This window comes from Hypomesus nipponensis, chromosome 18 (genome assembly GCF_054491055.1).
Source record: "Hypomesus nipponensis isolate SF chromosome 18, ASM5449105v1, whole genome shotgun sequence".
Taxonomy (NCBI): Eukaryota; Metazoa; Chordata; class Actinopteri; order Osmeriformes; family Osmeridae; genus Hypomesus; species Hypomesus nipponensis.
Genome location: NC_140378.1, coordinates 6,824,336 through 6,843,874, shown reverse-complemented (window position 1 = coordinate 6,843,874; position 19,539 = coordinate 6,824,336).

The following is a 19,539-nucleotide window of genomic DNA, read 5'->3' as shown; positions in this document are numbered from 1 at the left end:
TGGACCCTTTTGTGTGTTGTAATTGATGATGTTGCACTGTGTCTTGTTAAACAGACTGCTCTTTGGCACCAAATGCGCTTCGAATCCTTGATTATCTGCGCCATCCATTTGTAGGATTGGCTACTTGCTTTTATCTAAAGCGTCTGCTATAACTGAAGATGTATCTAAATGTAATTTATTGAACCGTGCAGCAAGGGTGCTATATGTCCTACTACATTTCGATTGATACCGATGTTGGCAAGAATAGCGTTTATCCACTGGAGAGACAGCCAGTGGCCGTAACACTGGCCTGACGTGCGGCTTCTTTTTATATCGTCAACTTTGTATGCGCACACCCACATTTACTGTTGCCATATTTTTCTCTTGCTGCTTGTGACCAAACTGCTAACGCCACCAAACAAGCAATTATCCGATTCCCTATCGTAAATTAATATCTAAATTTCTTATTCTTTGTAATTGATCTTTTCGCGGGTTATTTTGTTACCTTTGCAATTTCTAACAACAATAATCACATTGTTTAGAACGGGGACATCGAGAAATGTATTCAAACCATATACTGTACAGTAGGCTTTATGATTCAAACATGGAAGGTCAAACGTGTCAACGAGTTGACAGGAACAAATTACAATCACAAGTCAATTGGAATCTATAAAAAAACGTGCGCACCAGTCAAGTAGCCTAGTGTAAAAACACTTTTGATAAAACTTGAGCCCTGGCCAGAGATTGATACATTTCACCCTAATTCAGTGGTCTCCAACCCTGGTCCTTGGGGCTGACTGCCCTGTATGTCTGAGATGTTTCCCTGCTCCAACACACTTGATTCAAATGAACGGTTATCGGGCTTCTGCTGAGCTTCATAACGATGTATTTGTTTAAATCAGGGTCGAAGACCATTGTCCTAGGTGATTGTTGCTGTGGTACAGCTGGAGATCATTGTTATATCCGTACTTGTAGATAAGAAATCTACTTCTACTCAACACTTAATTTCTCATAATGAGAATGTTTATAAAAGGAACAACTAAGTTGTCAAGTCACTGTTGTTGACATCCATATGTAAACCCATGGCAAATGTCAAATTAATACAATGCAGATTTATTTATTTAGGACGGAAATAACATTGTTAATTTAAGTTAAACATAAAAGTTATTTTACTTTTTTGCATATATAGGCCTATTGTATCTCATGTTCAAATATAAAAATAAAATGTTTTTTAATGTTCATTTTGAATTAGCTTTTTTTAAGGTATTGTCCACTCAAAATACTTACGGTGTATTAGTTACAATAAAAACGTTGTTAATGTTCAATAAATCAAAATACTTTCCGGGCAGAGCACAGATAGTATTTGTCCACCAGATGGTGCCACTTTGTACAAAACTACCTTAATGACTAGCCCTAGCTACTGGTCTTTGTACAGACATCAAATTCAAATACCCAATGCAAAGTAAAGACTAGTCTCAGATCATTCCATGATGTGTTGTAATTTGTGGGGAGTGATACCATGGGTAGTACCATCATTACTTCAAAATATTACATCAAAATGTAATATATTAATATAATGACATATAATGTAATAATATTTATAATGTAATATATACATTATTAATATTACATCAAAATATATGAATATGACATTAATGAGTCATATAGTCATTTTCCTATTTATACTCTGAGTTAACTCAATCAACAGTTTAGAGAATGTTGTTGCTGGTCCTGGTTCTACCATGCAGTTATGCATGCTGGCAAACTATGGAATATTCAGTAGGATATTTTAGTAATATTGAAGTTGATGGACAAGGGGAGTACAAACTGTGGTGCCTCTGTTCCATTCCTTTTTGCTCTCCCTCTTCCTCCGTCTTTTGTTTTATATCCTTCTCTTCTTAGTCTGTCTCCCTCCCTCACACACCAAACCGCCGCATAGCTACACAACCATGGCGGTGGAATTTTCCTGAAGAAAAAACCCTGCTACACTCCAAATGGAATGCAAAGGTCACTAGTAAATTTCCAGCCCCTGGGACCATTAAGCCCAACAGAGGGAGTGAAGCAGCAGGGTGTTTTATGGACCCTGGAGTTGTCTGCTGCTGACAGACCTGGGCTGGAGGGGGAGGAGGGTGGGGGGGGGGGCTGCAGTGGCAGCCAAGGGAGCCCTGTCTGTGATGAGCGGGGTAAACACATGGGCAGCAGCAGGGGTATCTTCAGAATACCGGGAGTGTGTTTGAATTGAGACAGAATGTACAGACACAGAGAGAAGAGGAATGTGTAGATGACTTCCAGAGGGCATAGTCGGTGTCTCGGCACATTCTGCCAAACGAGTGTCCAGGGGACAGCGGGAACAGCTGTGGTGAGGTTGGCTCGCCAGGGGAGCGATTGCCGCAGTGGGTCTGATCAACGGCGCATGACTTGTTGGTCAATACGCACACACACATGGTACACTCATGCGCACAAAAACACTTTGATGCACATCTACAGGGAATATATTCATGGATGTCTTCAGACATCTAAAAATGCCCCAGAGTGCTGTCAAACGAGCACCTTTTCTGGAACAGTCCATAGTCAGGAAGGCCTTAAAGCACCACATCTCCCCAGAAATCTGGGTGCTTTGTTTCACTGGGCCGATGTCAATGAAATGGCCTCCATTTTTCATTGTGTCCTATTGGTTGACAGGTCAGGTATGCACTACAGCCAGCCAGCTATCCTACTTTCCCACCCATGCTGGTCCTTGTTGCGACAAGACATACCGGCCAGCGGTGATGAGTCGCACACACTCGCCTATCTCTGCTGGAGCACTGATCCGTGCGAAGGTGATTGCGGCGTGATGCTCTAATTTGGGGGCGGTCATCATGTTTAATGTGCAGTAAAGCATTGGAAGACAAAGGCTCCTTCTTTTTTCATCCTAAGTGTTCTCCCTCTCCCCTTCCCCCTCCACCACCCACTGTCCACCCAGTACGAACACTACTGGCCCATCCCCCCTGCCTCACCCCCCCCTTTCCCTTCATCTTCTCGCCCCAGCCAAGACAGAGAGCGAGAGAGAGAGAAAGAGAGAATTATAGCTGCCATAAAAGGCAGGTAATGCATTGTTAACTAATTCTGTCTGCTCAGAGCTGATATATCCTCCTGCTCTAAATCTCCACGCTTCCAATAAAATGCAAATGCTAATGCTTGCCCTCCATGAGCCGGTATAATTCTTAGCAGGCTAGCCAGAGGTAAATGCTGGAATAGGGGGATGGGACGAGCAAGGCTGGAGTCCAGCGTGTGGAACTAGCCTGTCTAGAGAGGAAAGATAGGCTAACCCAGAAAGGAGAGGTTCAGCTCTGCTCTGGAACAAATCCCCCAACCCCGTCTTAAACAACGGCGTCTGCAACTGTCCTATTAAACCATGCTTTTTCTGACATGACCAGAGAGTCAACATGTTGACAGATTCTCTGATGTCAGAAGGTTCAGCTCTGTCTTGGGGAGGGAACATCCACAATCTTGGAAATCTGGATCCTATTTGAGTGTCTGCACATTTTTCTGTTGTCTTGAGAGGAATAGTCACAAACGCTGCTTGCACTTGAAATGCCTTGATATCCAACAAAAAACGTTTGCTTTTATTCTAGAATGGTCCACGTGCGCCGGAGAAATAAGATTTGATGTTTCCTAACCACCGATCTACAATGGATACAAGTCTATAAGCCTGTCAATGTAATGCATCATATTTTCATGTTAATGGTCGTGTCATACTTGCAGTAACCTTGAGCTTCAAAATATTGATCCATTTTGACGTTTTCAATTATCCTGCAGCATTTTCCTGCCATCTCCTAAGACCAAGTAATTTGCACTCCTTCATAACTCTAAGCCTGTCCTGTAATTAGACCATCAAGTAATTTATCAGAAAGGAGAGGGAGAGAGAGAAAAGATTGCGAGAGTTAAGTAATCCCTCCTAGATTGGTCAAAATACATTTATAAATATGCTACAGCATATACATTGTTTTCATTTGTGTTTTTGTTGTAATATAAAATAATGATTTGTATGTGCATTCCAACATGCATCACTAACATCATTTTATGTTTGGTCCCTCTTGTGGCCAAACTGAGAATCTGACAAGTACTGAAGAAATTCTTATTTGCCTTCCAAAGTAATAATTTTTCACATCACAAGAATAATGTTCTTTTAATAAGTTAAATACAAATTTATTTTAATCCTTCAAACTATTTAAAACCACCAGTGAATTTACCAGTGACTTTTGAATGCACTTTTCAGAGTTGTCTGACAGTAGTGAACTGTTCTCTGGTCCTCCCATGTCCGCTGGCCTTATTTACAGCTCAGCAGTTAAGTGGAGAACCAGTCCTGATTGATTTTAAAGAAGGATGGCTGTGCCATTAGTATTCCACTCCCTGCTGTAAAAACTAAACAGAGATAGCTACCGTGGATGGATATAGCCTGAACTTTACAGGAGTAGGAGTTACTCTATCAGCCCCACAGTAGGTGCCATAAGGACATTTACATTAGACAAGCCTAAGTTAGCACCATAATCAAATCTTCCAGATGCTTTTTTCCTGTGTGGGTGTGTGTATGTGTGTAGGCTTGCATGTAGTGTGTGTTGTGAGGAGAAGGGGTTCCATCTGTGTGTGTGTGTGCGTTTGTGAAATGTCTAAAACACAGTGAGCTGTTTCAGTGGATACTGCAATCTCAGCGATGTCTGACCTTAAAGCACCAGAAACGTACCATAGTGTTAATAAAGCCAGTGAGCTAGTGGCACGCCGAGCTCATCTCTACATCCAGGTGGAGAGCTGGCATAGGCCCCTGTATCGTACCTGCTGTGCTGTACAAGATATCCTCACATGTGAGGCCACAGCTGCCAGGGTAGTTAGATATACTGATTCTGCGGATAGCAAGGTCAGCCAATAGTACCCACCTGCTCCATCCTCCCCGACACACACACACACGCACACACACAGCCCCTCCGCCCTTAATCACCCAGCCCCCAGTTCTGGGACCAATCATAGCTGCCCAACATTCAGCCCACTCCGACCCCCGCATGTGTTCCTGAATTTATGACAGCGACTTATTGGCGCCATTTTACGTTAAAAGTCGGCTTGAGTTTCCCGGAGTTGCCATATGTGTGGCAAGTGTTAATCCACTCACATTCAGAGGAGACACGTACAGGACTTGGCTCCAAGCCGGCACCAAAGCCCCTGAAGTTCCTGCCCTCCACTGACCAAGGGTTTCTCCTGCCATGGCCGTGTGCAGCCCCGGCATAATACCTACCCATAAACCATCTAGTGTTACACCCTCAGTGAATGTGAGGTATTACACGCTTGAGGTCCAATATGCGAGGATGGTCATCGGGTGAGGAGAACCCAGCTGTTGGAGCCAGATTTGGCGGGCCGAGGAAGGGGGAAGAAAGGCACAATCTGCCACATCTGTCCGATGTAGAACTTGGCTCATCTGACGTTTCTATCACAGTGTGTCAACTTCAATATGGAAGAGACTGTGGCATTTCCCGAAAGATCAGAGTATGGAGAGCCTGTGAAATCCCCAGGATTTTCGATGGAGATATTTATTTCATCACCAAATGTTAATTGATCCACAAGGAGTTAGTTTTGGCAGAACTTGAAATGCGTGACTTTGTGTGGCTTTGACCTAAAATAGAGACAGACTGAAGTGTCGTCACATGTCCCACTTTTAAGAAAGCACCCCACAAAAGGCTCCAAGTTTGCCTTATTAGGCAAAACATGATCTGTTGTTGCTCTAGAACATTTGTGAAACTCTGTAGTCTCAACATACAATACTTTTTTAATGAAACACAATGCCTGGAAATGGGGTAATCAACATATATACAATACATCTATAAACATCTATCGTGATGGATCCAAAAGGCCCTGAAGCTTGGTGTCTCTTGCAGAAAGAGTGGTAGATCAAACATTGTTGCAACAAGTCTATGATTACACATTTGTGATGAGTTTGAGGAGGAGATACAGGCCTTTGCTTGCAGAATGGCTCAGACTAATGACCTCATCCACACACGCAGACTTCACGATGCAGTCTCCTTGATCTCCAAGGGATGGCTGGACAGCAATACACTCAGAGTGACTTGGCTGGAATATATCAAACGTGAGAGAATTTGGGAGAAATAGTAGTAGAAAACACATATGTTCTTTATCTTTCTTACCCCCCCCCCCCTTTCTCTCTCTCTGTGTCTGTCTGTCTGTCTGTCTGTCTGTCTCTCTCTCTCTCTCTCTCTCTCTCTCTCTCTCTCTCTCTCTCTCTCTCTCTCTCTCTCTCTCTCTCTCAGGCTGACACCTCCCACTCATAACCCCACCCTCTTCTGACGTCCACTCTCTCTCTCTCTTATCCCTCTCTTGCTATCAATCTCTCTCTCCCCCCTCTTTATCTGTGCCACCACCCCCTGTTCCACAGTGCAACAGTTTAAAATCTGTTAACGATGAACTGAAATACACGTTACACAACTAATATTGGGAGGTTTAATGGTGCGTTTTAGCACAGAGCGTTTTCTTAACGGCTCCAGGTTACGAGAGGAAGAGCGCAAGGGGAATGAAAGACGGCCTCATGTGTTTCCACTTTTGACCTCTCCTCTCTGGCATGTCTCCACCTGGTTTACTTTACTGTGTTGTTGTGGAATCACTGAGGGTCCGCAGGATGGCGGACAGATTTCAGCAACAAAAAAAAGAGAGTAGGACGTGAAAGGATCGGCACACAAACATATCTGTCACTCTCTGTTTTAGGGCTTTTCCATTCGCTTAAGAGATGATGCTACTTTCGTGTGTTCCGACACAGTAGGAGTACAGGCATGAGGTCATATGAGTTGTATGGATAAATGGGACTAATCGGACAAGCCAATGAGCTACAGAAGTGTACAGTGCATCGTGTACTCTTGGCAATCCAGGAAGTCATTACTGCAGCATCAGTCAGTACTGCATGTGCCGGCACACATCATAATACAACAGGTATTTTTGGCTTAGAAAACCAATCTCAACCATAGTTTGTTACTGTGCGTGCCTTACTTCAAAACGAAAGCCTTAAAAAGGCCGACTTTACTTCCAAACGATGTGAAAATGTATGTCAGATGTGTTGCCTTGGCGACGGGAAGGGCAATGGAGGGCCATCTCCGACCAAAGTACCTCATCTGTTTCCGATTGGTTGAGAGCGGGAGTAGCGGAGTGGAAGACGAGAGGGGGTAGACAGGAAATGACAGTGTGACCACCGGGTCCACTTACTGCCCCCGCAGCCTGTTCACCGGCGACCCACTGGGCCTTGGATATCCAACACCTGCTGCTTCTGGTTCCCCCACATAAATCCAGGTGCTCCTGAACAGGCCTCTCTTTCTCCTGCCTCCACAGGGGGGGGGGGCAGCAGGCTGGAGGAGTGGGGGAATGGAAGACTGAGGGCTCCAGGACTGAGGGACTGGAGCGCTGTGCGGCGGGGAGACTGCAGCTGGAGAACTTGGGTCTAAAAGACTGAAAAGCTAGTAGTCTGGAGCCCTAGAGGCATGGATGGGTGGGTGGATGGATGGATGGCCTGTATGTTAGAGAACTGGAAAGGGTCTGGGCAAGGGAGAACTGTTTAAATGTATCCTGTGAGAACCGGCAGCTACTGTATTTCCATCAATGATTATCCAACTCTCCACTCAGTAGCCCTTATTGTATACACCACTGAAATCAAGTCAAGTGGCTTTTAGTGTCTCTCCAATCATATACATGGTAAAGTACGCATTGAAACAAAACAACTTTCCTCCAGGATCCTGGTGCTACGTAAAACAACACAGGAATACACGAGACGACTGTATTTCTGACTTACATATAACTAAATACAAATAATTTCCCACATAAAGTGCATGTGCAACCGTGTGCAGCAGGACGAACAAGTAGTGCACAAAGAAACAAGTAGTGCAATAAGTGAACGTAAACATAACATACCATGACATAGTATTCATCACATAAGCTCATACCATATATAGACATAGCAGTTACTGAGGCAGCAGCCATGTAGAAGCGACAAGTGGTGTACCGGTGTGATTGTGTGTGTGTCTGTGTGTGTTTGTGTCAGTATTTAAATATTCAAATACTGATGCTGCCTGTTGTATTTCTGCTTTTGAGACGAGAGCGAGCTGATGCCTTGCCCCAAGTGCCTCACACTGCCCCCTGGCATCTATCATGGGAACCGCAGCCAATAAGATGATAAAACCTAGAAATCATTTTCTCAGTTCAGGCCGCACTCTTTTACACTGCCTCCAGCGCTCCCTGGTGATGGATTAATGTACTGTTGTTGTCATTTTATTGCCATTTTATTGCCCTGGTGCAATTTACCCTGCTTTATGTGCCAGGGCTGTCCAGCAGAGAGCTGCGCAAGCGCACTGGAAGCCAAAGGAAGACAAAGGAAGATACTCACACACACACACACAATCACACACACTAACACTATAACACACACACACTCACGCACACACACTCTCTCTCTCACATACACGCACACGCACACACACACACACACACACACTCTCACACACACACACTCTCTCTCACACACACACACACACACAGACACACACACACTCTCTCTCTCTCTCTCTCTCTCTCTCTCACACACACACACTCTCTCTCTCACACACACCAAAGACTGCACATGGCGCACAGGCATTTGCATGTGCTTACGGCTGCACACCCAGCAAAACATGATGAGTTCATTTGGCCCTCCAGTACTTAGATTTCTATCAGATGAAATCCTAATCTAGGCTAGCAGATGAGAACATTAGTACACACAAGGAACAGTTAGGAACTATATTAAATGTAATTATTGGCTTTCTGTCAAGGTGGATGATTTTTGAAGCTGGTTACTGTGTCCTGATTTTACCACTAGAGGTCAGTATCACTTGACTTGTCAGTACCAAGTCTAAGTATTCTTAAATGTTTTTTTCCTTATTAATTGAAATGCCCTCTAGCATTAAAATATACACATATATTTGGAAAAGTTTACAATTACTTAAATTACTTGAACATTTTCTGAAACTGTTTATGTTCTTGTGAGAACAGTATGCAGGATTGTTTTTCCACAGGGTTTGGTCTGCCCCCAAATACCAGAATGTTTCAGTTCCTCACATGCTCTTTAAAATCATCTGAAGAATGTACAGTCAGTTTAATGCCACAAGCAAAGCTATTCATCTCAGTCATAAATGCTTTGGCCCTATATCACAGGCACGCACACACACACACACACACACACACACACACACACACACACACACACACACACACACACACACACACACACGTGTGTGTGTTGCAGGTAGTGAACTTGGGTAGCTGTCATGACATGTACTAAGTGTAACAGGTTCTGCCAATCTACAGTGTGATCTTCAAAACACTCTGAGAAAAATGGGGTCAAAATAGGAAAAAAGTTCAACTCACCTGAGGACAACTTTCAAACTTTCACATATTATTAAAAAAAAATGCTTCGAACCTTTGATTGCCTTGTATTAGTCCTCCCTACAACAACACACATCACTTTACATTCACAATTGCATTCAAAAGCATGTCACATATTCAGTTCTCCCAGACTCTCATATAAATAAAACATGTCTATGTATTGTCAAACTGTGAGAAACGTTTCTATTTTTACCGAAGTAAATAATGAAAGACAATGAAACCCGCCATCATTTTCTTTTCATTTTAACCGTTTCATCTTCCAGCCACCAGAGGGAGCACAGATCCCGTAAAATACAACGACTGGTGACAGAAAAAACACACAAAACCAGGGTTTGAAAACCTCCACCACGGCCAGATCACATTTAAAACACAGCATTTAAGATTTAACATGACACACCATTTGAAATTGTATTGAACATGTGTGTGTGTGTGTTGCAACGAATCTTCGAACAGACCCTGTAACCCGAGTCTCTTATGTCCTGAGAGCCACAGATCCATCACTCTTAATGGAAGAGGATAAGTTTCAGCCAGAGAGACAGATACACAGAGAGATATATACAAAGAGAGAGAGAGATGAGAGGGAGAGAAGGGGAGGGGGTCTGGATTTATGGTGGAGGTAGAAGAGCAGCTCTGGGCTCAGTGTGTACCTTGATCTGATCTGAGAGGAGAAGTGGCTCGAGCCAGCCTGGGCCTGGCTGTGGTAGGGTACGCCCTAGGCCTTGGGAGCCCCCTCCCCCTCACACACACACACACACACACACACGCACACACACACAGACACACGCGCGCACACACACACACACAAGCACACCCAGCACCAGATACCCTGCTCAACCAACAAACCCCAACATCCCCCACCCTCCCACGGCTTTTGAAGTGCCCCTCTCCCAGTCCAACTCTGCTCTCGTCCAATTGCCTCTCCCCCTCTCCCTTCAGAGAGTGGTGAAATATAGAGTGGTTACATGTTAGTTTAAGAGATAGCACAGGTGTAAATTACACAGGCGTCTCTGGCCAACCTTATTTATGAGTAAGTGCTGTCAGGTGTTTAGGTGTCGGAGTGAGATGTGCAGCTTAAATCGTTTACTCCGCAGTCCATTCAGACTTTGCAGGGCCTGCATCTGTTCAAAGGGGGGTGTATACTTCCACGTGTGTTTAACTGTTGATCAGGCCCCTTTGCTTTTGGCAAAGTGGCGTGCCATGAGGGGGGAAATTATTATTAACTTGACGGCACGCATGTGTGCGGGTGTGTTCAGCAATGTGGTGTGCCATCCGGGTGGAGTTATTATTAACTCAATAGTCTGTGTGTGTGTGTGTGTGTGTGTGGGCCACCAAGGCAGCTGGGGAGACTTCCTTGTACCAGAGCCACCTGATCCTCAGGCCCTGACAAAAACGCTGCTGCACCAGGCCCAGAGGGGAGCTCCACCTGCGACGCTGCTCAGCAGACAAGGAGAGCAGCACAGCTGTGGAGCCTCAAACAGGCCCCAGCACATCGCCCTCAGGAACAATCCTCACTCGCAATAAAGCAGTGTGTTACAGAAGGAACGTGATAAGTGGACGTTACAGACAGTAACTGTATTTACTTTCTGCACTCATAAACCAAATACACGTAATTGACTTATACACCATTTGTCATTGTCTGTAGTCTCTCAGGACGCTCACAGCTTCGACATCATCCCTTCTGTAATATCAGTCCACGGGAAACCAAGGCCAGAATCCAACACCAGCTGTGTGTGACGGTCATGTCACACTCACTGTCTGCCCTTCATAGCTTTAACTAGTACATCAGGTATCATTTAACAACTACTTAGACTTGACAACGTATGACGGATCTCTCGAAAAGTGCCTTGGCCCCAAACAGGTTCCGTAGCCCCTGTATTTGTACCCATTGTTGTGTCGCAGGTTGTCAGTCGTTTGAGGAGTCTCTCTACCTCTCCCTTCTGCTGCATTGTCTGTCCTCGCCCGGCCCTCTGGCTGTCTAGGTGTCCCTGTCTCCCCACAATGAGGAGGGCTCCGTCGGTCGTTTGTTCCCCTAAGTGGGCGCAGTGTTGGGCCCTCAGAGAGGGGTGAGAAATGGAGAGGAGCTGGCAGAGGAGGTGTGGGGAGAGAGAGGGAGAGCGAGAGAGAGGGTGGAAAATGGAGATGGGTAAGGTGAGACAGGGTGAGAAGGTATACGGCTAAGGCGAATGGGGTGCGAGAGACATGGAGAAAGGGAGGGAGATCTAGTGTAGAGTGCAAATGGGAGGCGATGAGGAAGTGAAAGGAGGGAGAAGAATGAGAGGAGGGAGAGGAGGGTGAGGAGGGAGAAGAGGGAGAGGAGGGTGAGGAGGGAGAGGAGGGAGAGGAGGGTGAGGAGGGTGAGGAGGGAGAGGAGGGTAAGGAGGGTGAGGAGGGTGAGGAGGGAGAGGAGGGAGAGGATACTGTGCTGAAGGCAGGTACATCTGCACTCTCTCCAAACACATTCACTGAGATGTCTGGGGTCTCTTTATCCCAGCAGCCCTTACTGGCAGATTTATGACCTCCCTCTCTCCCTCGGTGTGTGCGGCTGTGTGTGTCCATGACATTTGTGTATGTCTGTATGTCTATCTATCGTGTTTGTTTACATCTGTGTTCGTTGTGTTCTTTTTTTGGTCTTTGAGAGAATGATCGAGGAGAAATCTTGAGAGCACGTTCGAGAAAGTTGCTTGCACACGGCCGCCATCTTGCATTCCATTTCTATCTTCCTCCCAGATCCCAGCTATATTTCATTCCTGCTCTACTTCATCCCTCCTCGCTCCGCTCCTTCAGTATCTCATCCTCTTGCTCTTTTTTGAGTGAGTTTGGCCCGCTCTCCCTGCTCTTAGTCCCAGCCTGAAAGCCCTCTCAGGGATACTGGTGTAAATCACAGTCCCTGTCTGGGGAGATTTCCTGGGGCCTGACAGACTCCACAAAGCCTGCAAGGAGAGGGGCAAATGTTGAAAGTGCACAAACGCGGGCGCGCTCACGTACGGTGCACAGGCCCCCGCAAAACAGACTAGAGACACGCGGGCGCGCAACCACAACAAAGACAGAAGGCCTGGGGCTTGTTTGGATACGCCTGTGAAAACAAACAGGAAATGCTCTGTTCTGTCTGGCCTGCAGTATGGGAAACCTGGTGTGTGTAAGAGTGTGTGTGGCTATGTGTGACTATGTAGGGGTCCTTAGAGCCCCCCCCCCTCCCCTCTCTCTAAGCTTTTGTTAAAGGTTGTCCAGACGAGCTTGTTCTTTCTCCACCCCTCCACCCATCTCCACAGCATGTCTTTCTTTCTTTCTTCCCTGACTTTATTGCACTTGATTCTAAACGCGTCCATTCCTGAGATGGCCACGATAGCAGCTGAAGCTAAATTGCCGCGTCATAAAGCAACAGCAATGCAGCTCTCAGGGTGGGACTTCTGCTAAGAAAGGGTGTGAGGTAACTCAGTCTGAAGGAAGAAAGACTAGAGGTTTCCATTTTTTGAAACAGTTTACTTAATTATAAAACCTTTTTTAACATAAAAAGAGTTCACGTTGTCTTGCCATTTTGGTCTGACCTATAACTCAATTGTACACAGCAAACTGTCAAGCAGGTAATCAAATGTGTGTGTTTCTTTTTAACTCCAATGAGATGAAAATCATGTGTGGTTCCATATCGTTGGCCAATGCTTATCTTGAACACTACTAATTACTCAGCAGTGACAGCATAGTTACAGTGATGTTTTTGATTTACAGCGGCGTCATATATTCTGTGGCTCTCTCTTCCTGTCAGATGACTGATGACAGATAAACGAGCTTGGAGCTATAATTGGCCTTCCTGTTGCTGTCCTCATCTGACAACAGCTGCACCTCCCCCTTGCCTCCTCCAGAGGGCGACGCCGTGGAGTGGACCTGGGTCTGCCAGCGAAGAGGGCACCAACCACGAGGAAGAGAGAGAGAGGCATGACGTGGACAAAGAAGGAACGAGAGCGGGAAAAAGAGAGCGCACAAGACGCCTTGTTCCTCCAGGGCTATTGCATCAGAACAGGTGGTTGTGGAAGGAGCCAGCTGACTGTTATTGCTCAAGCACTCTGACACAACCTCACACGCTGCCAAGCCCACCTCAAGAAAGATCCCATTATCAATACACCTCTGACCCAGCCAACACAATGAGATGGGGGCAAGTCCCACCCTGGCTACCCAGGCCAAGTCCTGTCTCTGCTCCCCCTCTGCCCTCCCCCTTCTATCAAAGACAGGCTGTTTTTGTTGTGATGAGAAAATGACTGTGGGAGAGAGGAATCTGGAGGGCTGGCAGGAGCGTGTCAAGGCCAGCAGGCTGCTGGCAGTGTCCCCAGTCGGATCATCTCTGAGGGGTGTGCCGCACACGCCCCTGCCCCCCAGCTACCTGCCTTACCCCCCTGACAGATGAACCCACTGACAGCAGGACGCAGCAAACCTGCAATTGTACGATGCCGTGATCCGTCAATGTCCTCTGTGCTTTTGGCTCTCACAAACCACATACATACACACGCTCACTCCCATGCACACACACACACACCTCAGTCTGCAGGCATTATTGGAATCAGCCCCAGATACGCCTCTTCATTCCACAGGAATACCGTGGATACCTGTCGCAGGTGTTGTTTGGGAGATGGTGGGAGTACCCCTCTTCTTTTCTCAGTGATGTTTATTCCTCCCTGTCTCTGAACGGCTGCTAACTGTAGGATTTGTCTCTCAGTGAGATTGTTGTTTCTTCCCACCAGTTCAGAACATAAGAAACTGTTATGTAGTTGATATTAGTTTTGGGTGACATTCAAGGAATGATCCCCCTTCTGATGGGCCTGCTCAACTAACTATCAACAAAAATTCAGATAATTACAAACATTATGATCCAAACCCAGCCTTAACACTAACCAATGGCTAAATTACTGTGTGTGTGTGAAGAGTGTCTACAGAGCAGCATTCTTCAGTGACAATCATTTGTTGCTGCAGTTCCTTATATCTACCACCAGGTGTCACCTCACTCGCAAAGAGGACACAGCTCCCTGGACTTTGTTTTACGCCTTTGTGGTGTGGATCACGGCAAAATTAAATGAAGAAAAGAGGACGTAAATGTGTTTGGTGGTGTGCAGAGCTTAATGAAGTAGGCATTGCCAGTCCATTAAGGACAAAGAAGCCGAGAAAAGGCTTAGAAAATGACACAAACAGGGATCCAAAAATATTAATGGCGGTCGTGGTGTGAGTGTTTGTGTGCGTATCAAGCACTCGGTGAAAAGCTGCACGCTCATTGACAGGAAGCAGATTTATCTGCCATGCAACTGGCTTTTTATGGTCAACTACTTCCTCACTGCCGAGCTACAGCGTGTAATGCCAGAGATTCTTTAAATGGCTTTGGTAATACGACATACAGGAATGAGATTTGATAGGAGCTTCAGTTCCATTCATCATATTTAAGGCCTAGAGTAATGACTCCGCGTCGGTCATGTCTTCTTACTGGTGTGTGCAAAATTGGGGGAGAGACAAATGGAGTTCCACACTTCTATACGTGAATCCTTCCACCGTTGAAGTCACTCTCACAAATGTTGATACTAAGCCTACCTGGTGTGAAGTCATGGTTTGTGTTAGACTAGTGCTAACCTAGTGCTAGCCTAGTGCTAACCTAGTGCTAGCCTAGTGTGGGTCTAGAATTGGTCAAGTATTTGCCTTGTGTTGGTCTGGTGTTAGCCTAGTGTTGGCCTAGTCTTAGCGACCCCCTTTACTGTAGACTCCTGTGGAAATTAGAAAACAATCAGCTGTCTTTACTTCCTTTGTGAGAACTAACGATTGGGGGGCTGCACATGGCGATAAAGGCCTGCTGCAAAATAATTAATTGTTTTAATCAATCAACTGTTCAATTTCATAGCCATCAAGCTCAACCCAGGTCCATGTGTGTATCCTCTCCCCTCGTCTGCAGGATGGGGCTGAAGAATGCTGCCATGTGATTTATGTGTCCCGCATGGGCTGCATACATACACAGATCCTACACATGCACACACACACACACACAGATTTGTTTAACTATCTTAGTGAGGACCAAAAATTCACTCCCATTCAAAATCATGTCATTCCTAATCTCTAGTCCTCATCTCTTAATTCTAACGCTAACTTCAACCCTCACCCAAGCCCCCCGTAAAACTACTAGAAATAGCACTTGGAGTTCAGGGGCCCAACAAAATGGCCCCACAAGGTCAAATAATTTTTGTTTACTATCGTTCTGATCCCCACAAGTATAGTAAAAGTAGACCACACACATCGGCCTATTTCTCTCTCCTCTCTCTCTCTCTCTCTCTCTCTCTCTCTCTCTCTCTCTCTCTCTCTCTCTCTCTCTCTCTCTCTCTCCCCCTCTCTCTCCTTTCTCTCTCGCTCTCTCTCTCCTCTCTCTCGTTCTCTCTCTCGTTCTCTCTCTCGTTCTCCCTCTCTCTCCTCTCTCTCTCGCTCTGTCTCTCTCTTTCTCTCTCTCTCTCTCTCTCTCTCTCTCTCTCTCTCACACACACACACACACACACACACCAGGAGTTGTTCACACATGCCTGGAGCCACAGGAGGCAAAGGGGAGCATCACGCGAGGATACAGAGTGTGAACCCAGAGGGAACTCTTCACCGTATGCTAAACATGCCTGTGACACACACAGCTAAACATAGGCGCTACACTAAGCAGAGACAGACACCAGGAGACTAATGGCTCTAACCTGCACGCAACTCATCTATATGTGCATGAACACACTCTTCCAAGTGAGCAAACGAACTGAGCACTGAGCACTGAGCATCACCCTCGGTGCATATTTCATCTAATTTGACACACAGACACACACCGGTCCACACACTATTGCACCCGTACACACGTATACGCACATGTGTACATACATACAGATAAACACCCGTGCGCACACACACACATCCATGCGGAGGCAAATGCAGGGGCTTGTTGTTAGCGTGTTGTTGCTGCACTGTGACTTGTGGGCCTGTCTGCAGGGCTGATCGATGGCCTCTTACTGCTTCCACAGGATTATCGGTCGAGTTCACCAGGAGGGGAAGGCAATTCATCAGAGCCCGGCGAGAGAAAGAGAGAGAGAGAGAGGGAGAGAGGGAAAGAGAGAGAGAGGGGGCTGGGAGGGGTAGTGCAAGGAAGAAAAAGAGAGAGGGAGAGAGAGGAATATGAGAGGCAGGGGGGGACATTAATAGGTAGAGGGGTGGAAGGAGTGGGAGAGGAACTGAAAGGAGGGAGAAAGGTGAAGGACGAGACGGGCTGAGAGAGAAAGGGAGAGAGAGAGAGAGAGAGTGAGAGAAGGGAAGGAGGCAGGGAGCAAGAGAAAGTGAAAGGAGAAGAGGCGGATGGGACACGAGTAGGGAGAGAAGATGGGAGAAAGAGAGAAATGGAATGGATAGGTCCCCGGGTAGATATTGATGTATGTAGCATTCCTGAGAAACGCAAAAAGAGATGAAGAGATAGAGAGGAAGAAGAGTGGGAAAGAGGGAACATCTACAGATAAGAAGATGGAGAGTGACAGACCAACCTGAACATGAACTCTCTCCACACAGGCAACATACCATCACACCAGCACCCCCCCTGAACCCCACAAGAGTGCTATTCCACAACTTGCACTGTTGGAGGTGCATTGGTGATACCGGCACATTTAAGTATTATTCCAGGAATTACCCTGTGTACCTACTGGATGAAAGTGTGTATAAATCAGCAGTTGTGTCCTTCCCAGAATGGGCATGCAGATATCACCCTGGTGCACCTGTGCAGTTTCCCAGCAGAGCCTTAGCTGCAGTTCTAAACAATAGATCCCCCAGGTGTATGTGTGTGTGTTCCCATTTCATGACGGATGCTTCAGCATGACCAAAGGCTTTAGGGGAGTGAAAATACCAAAAGAGGAAAATAATAGATATGCTTTAAATAGATGTGCTTTATATAGTTGACTAGGTGGAGGTTATGGATCCAGGCCAGTTTCAACACGCCTGCATTAGCATGGATGATGACTGACTAAAGACAGGGACACAGGGACACAGAGACAAGCAAGCTGGCAAGAAGAAGACAGACACACAGACGACATGACAATGTCTGACAAACAAAGACAGAGAGAGACAGAAAGACAGACAGACAGACAGATAAACAGGCAGGCAGACAGGCAGGTAGACAGGCAGACAATCAGAAAGACAGACAGAAAAACAGGCAGGTAGACAGGCAGACGATTAAAAAGACAGACAGATAAACAGGCAGGTAAACCGGCAGACCATCAGAAAGACAGATAGACAAGTAGACAGGCAGACAATCAAAAACACAGACATACAAATAAACAAGCAGGTAGACAGGCAGACAATCAGAAAGACAGACAGACAGATAAACAGGGAGGTAGACAGGCAGACAATCAGAAAGATTGACAAATAAGCAGGTAGGCAGAAAGACACAGACACGCAGTAAAACACTAATCACGTTGTTGAACACTAACAGTAGTGTAGTGCAACATTGATCCCCACAGGTCCCGACCGGGTCATTAGGGTGCAGACAGATGAAGGATCCAGACCATTCTCACTGTGAACGTACGGGTGTGTGTGTGAGAGTTCACGGCTGGATGTGCCTGTGTGTGTTTATGGCTGAGAACGTGTGGATATGACTCCACTGCAGCACCCTCCCTCCCTCCCTCCCTCCCTCCCTCCCTCCCTCCCTCCCTCCCTCCCTCCCTCCCTCCCTCCCTCCCTCCCTCCCTCCCTCCCTCCCTCCCTCCCTCCCTCCCTCCCTCCCTCCCTCCCTCCCTCCCTCCCTCCCTCCCTCCCTCCCTCCCTCCCTCCCTCTCACACCATTGATGGATGGACAGATCATGTATTTCCAATCTAGCAGGTCTCCTGATGCGGTTAGGGGGTTCGACTGGGCTTTGGGGGGGGGAGGGAGCAGGCGGGGAAGGGGTGAGGGAGAGGACACGACATCTGGAGAACACACATATGAAAAAGAATGTGTCGGTGAGGACTGCTGCGCCCGTGTGTAGAGTGTGTGTGTGTGTGAGAGAGAGAGAGCAAGAGAGAGCATGAGGTGCCTAAGCAAACACACACACCTCCCTCTAGGCTACTGTGTAGCTGTCCCTTTGACAGCACCATAACTGTCTGACTGCAGGATTCCCAAGAATCAGCTTCAGAATTTAGAAATTGATTAATTGAAATTTGGGTCACGGATGTTGTTGTAGCTGAGACCATTGACATCATTGCTTTGATGTGAAGCAGAGTTTACTCCACATAGCTACTGTACATAGCGATGTGAATGAAGATGGATGTTGAGGATGACTGTTGCCCTTTGCAGGGACTGACTAGTTTCAAAGTGTTGTTGGACAGATTTGCCACTAGGGGGTACTGTTAGCCTCACGGTGATCTAGCGAGAAACAGAGAGGAGCTCCTCTATTGCATTATACAGTAGGCTATTCAGTGGTTTATTGACAGCCTTATAAATAATTAATGGTTTCACAACCTCTACCGTGACCACTCCTTGGTTATCTTAAGTGATTCATTTGAAACCATATTTTACTGAGCTAAACACTAATTGCTTTACATTTTGTGGAGATGAAAATGCAAACTATAATTGATTGGTTTTCTTTCATCTCCAGACACCGAGGAGGCTCTTGAAAACAAAGGTATTCAAGGTGAAAAGTTGAGTTGTACCCTAAACGGTCTGACCTTCAGGAGGCAGACAGGTCAGGAGTCCACTGGCTTGACCTCCTTGACCTTCTCTGATAAGCAGGAGTAGAAAACCACTTTCACACACAAACCTTTACTTTATTCAACCGCTTCCGCTTAGATCCAAAGATAACCACATGGAAGAAAGGTTTATTGGTCAAGCAATGTGGCACAAACATATACTCTGAACCCCCCTTCCTCCACACCCAGACACACACACACACACAAACACAAATACTCACTAAAACAATCAATAAACAAAACACTGAAAGTGATAGAGAATCCGTCTTCCTGCTTCCTCCTCGAGACCCCCCCTCCCCCTCCCCCCCGCCACACACATCCTGTGATGTTATACATAAAACCATCCTCCTCAGAAGCGACTGAAGTAGAATCCCTCCATTTTGGTCTCCAGTAATAAAATAAAATAAATAACAAGCAGCCATTTTG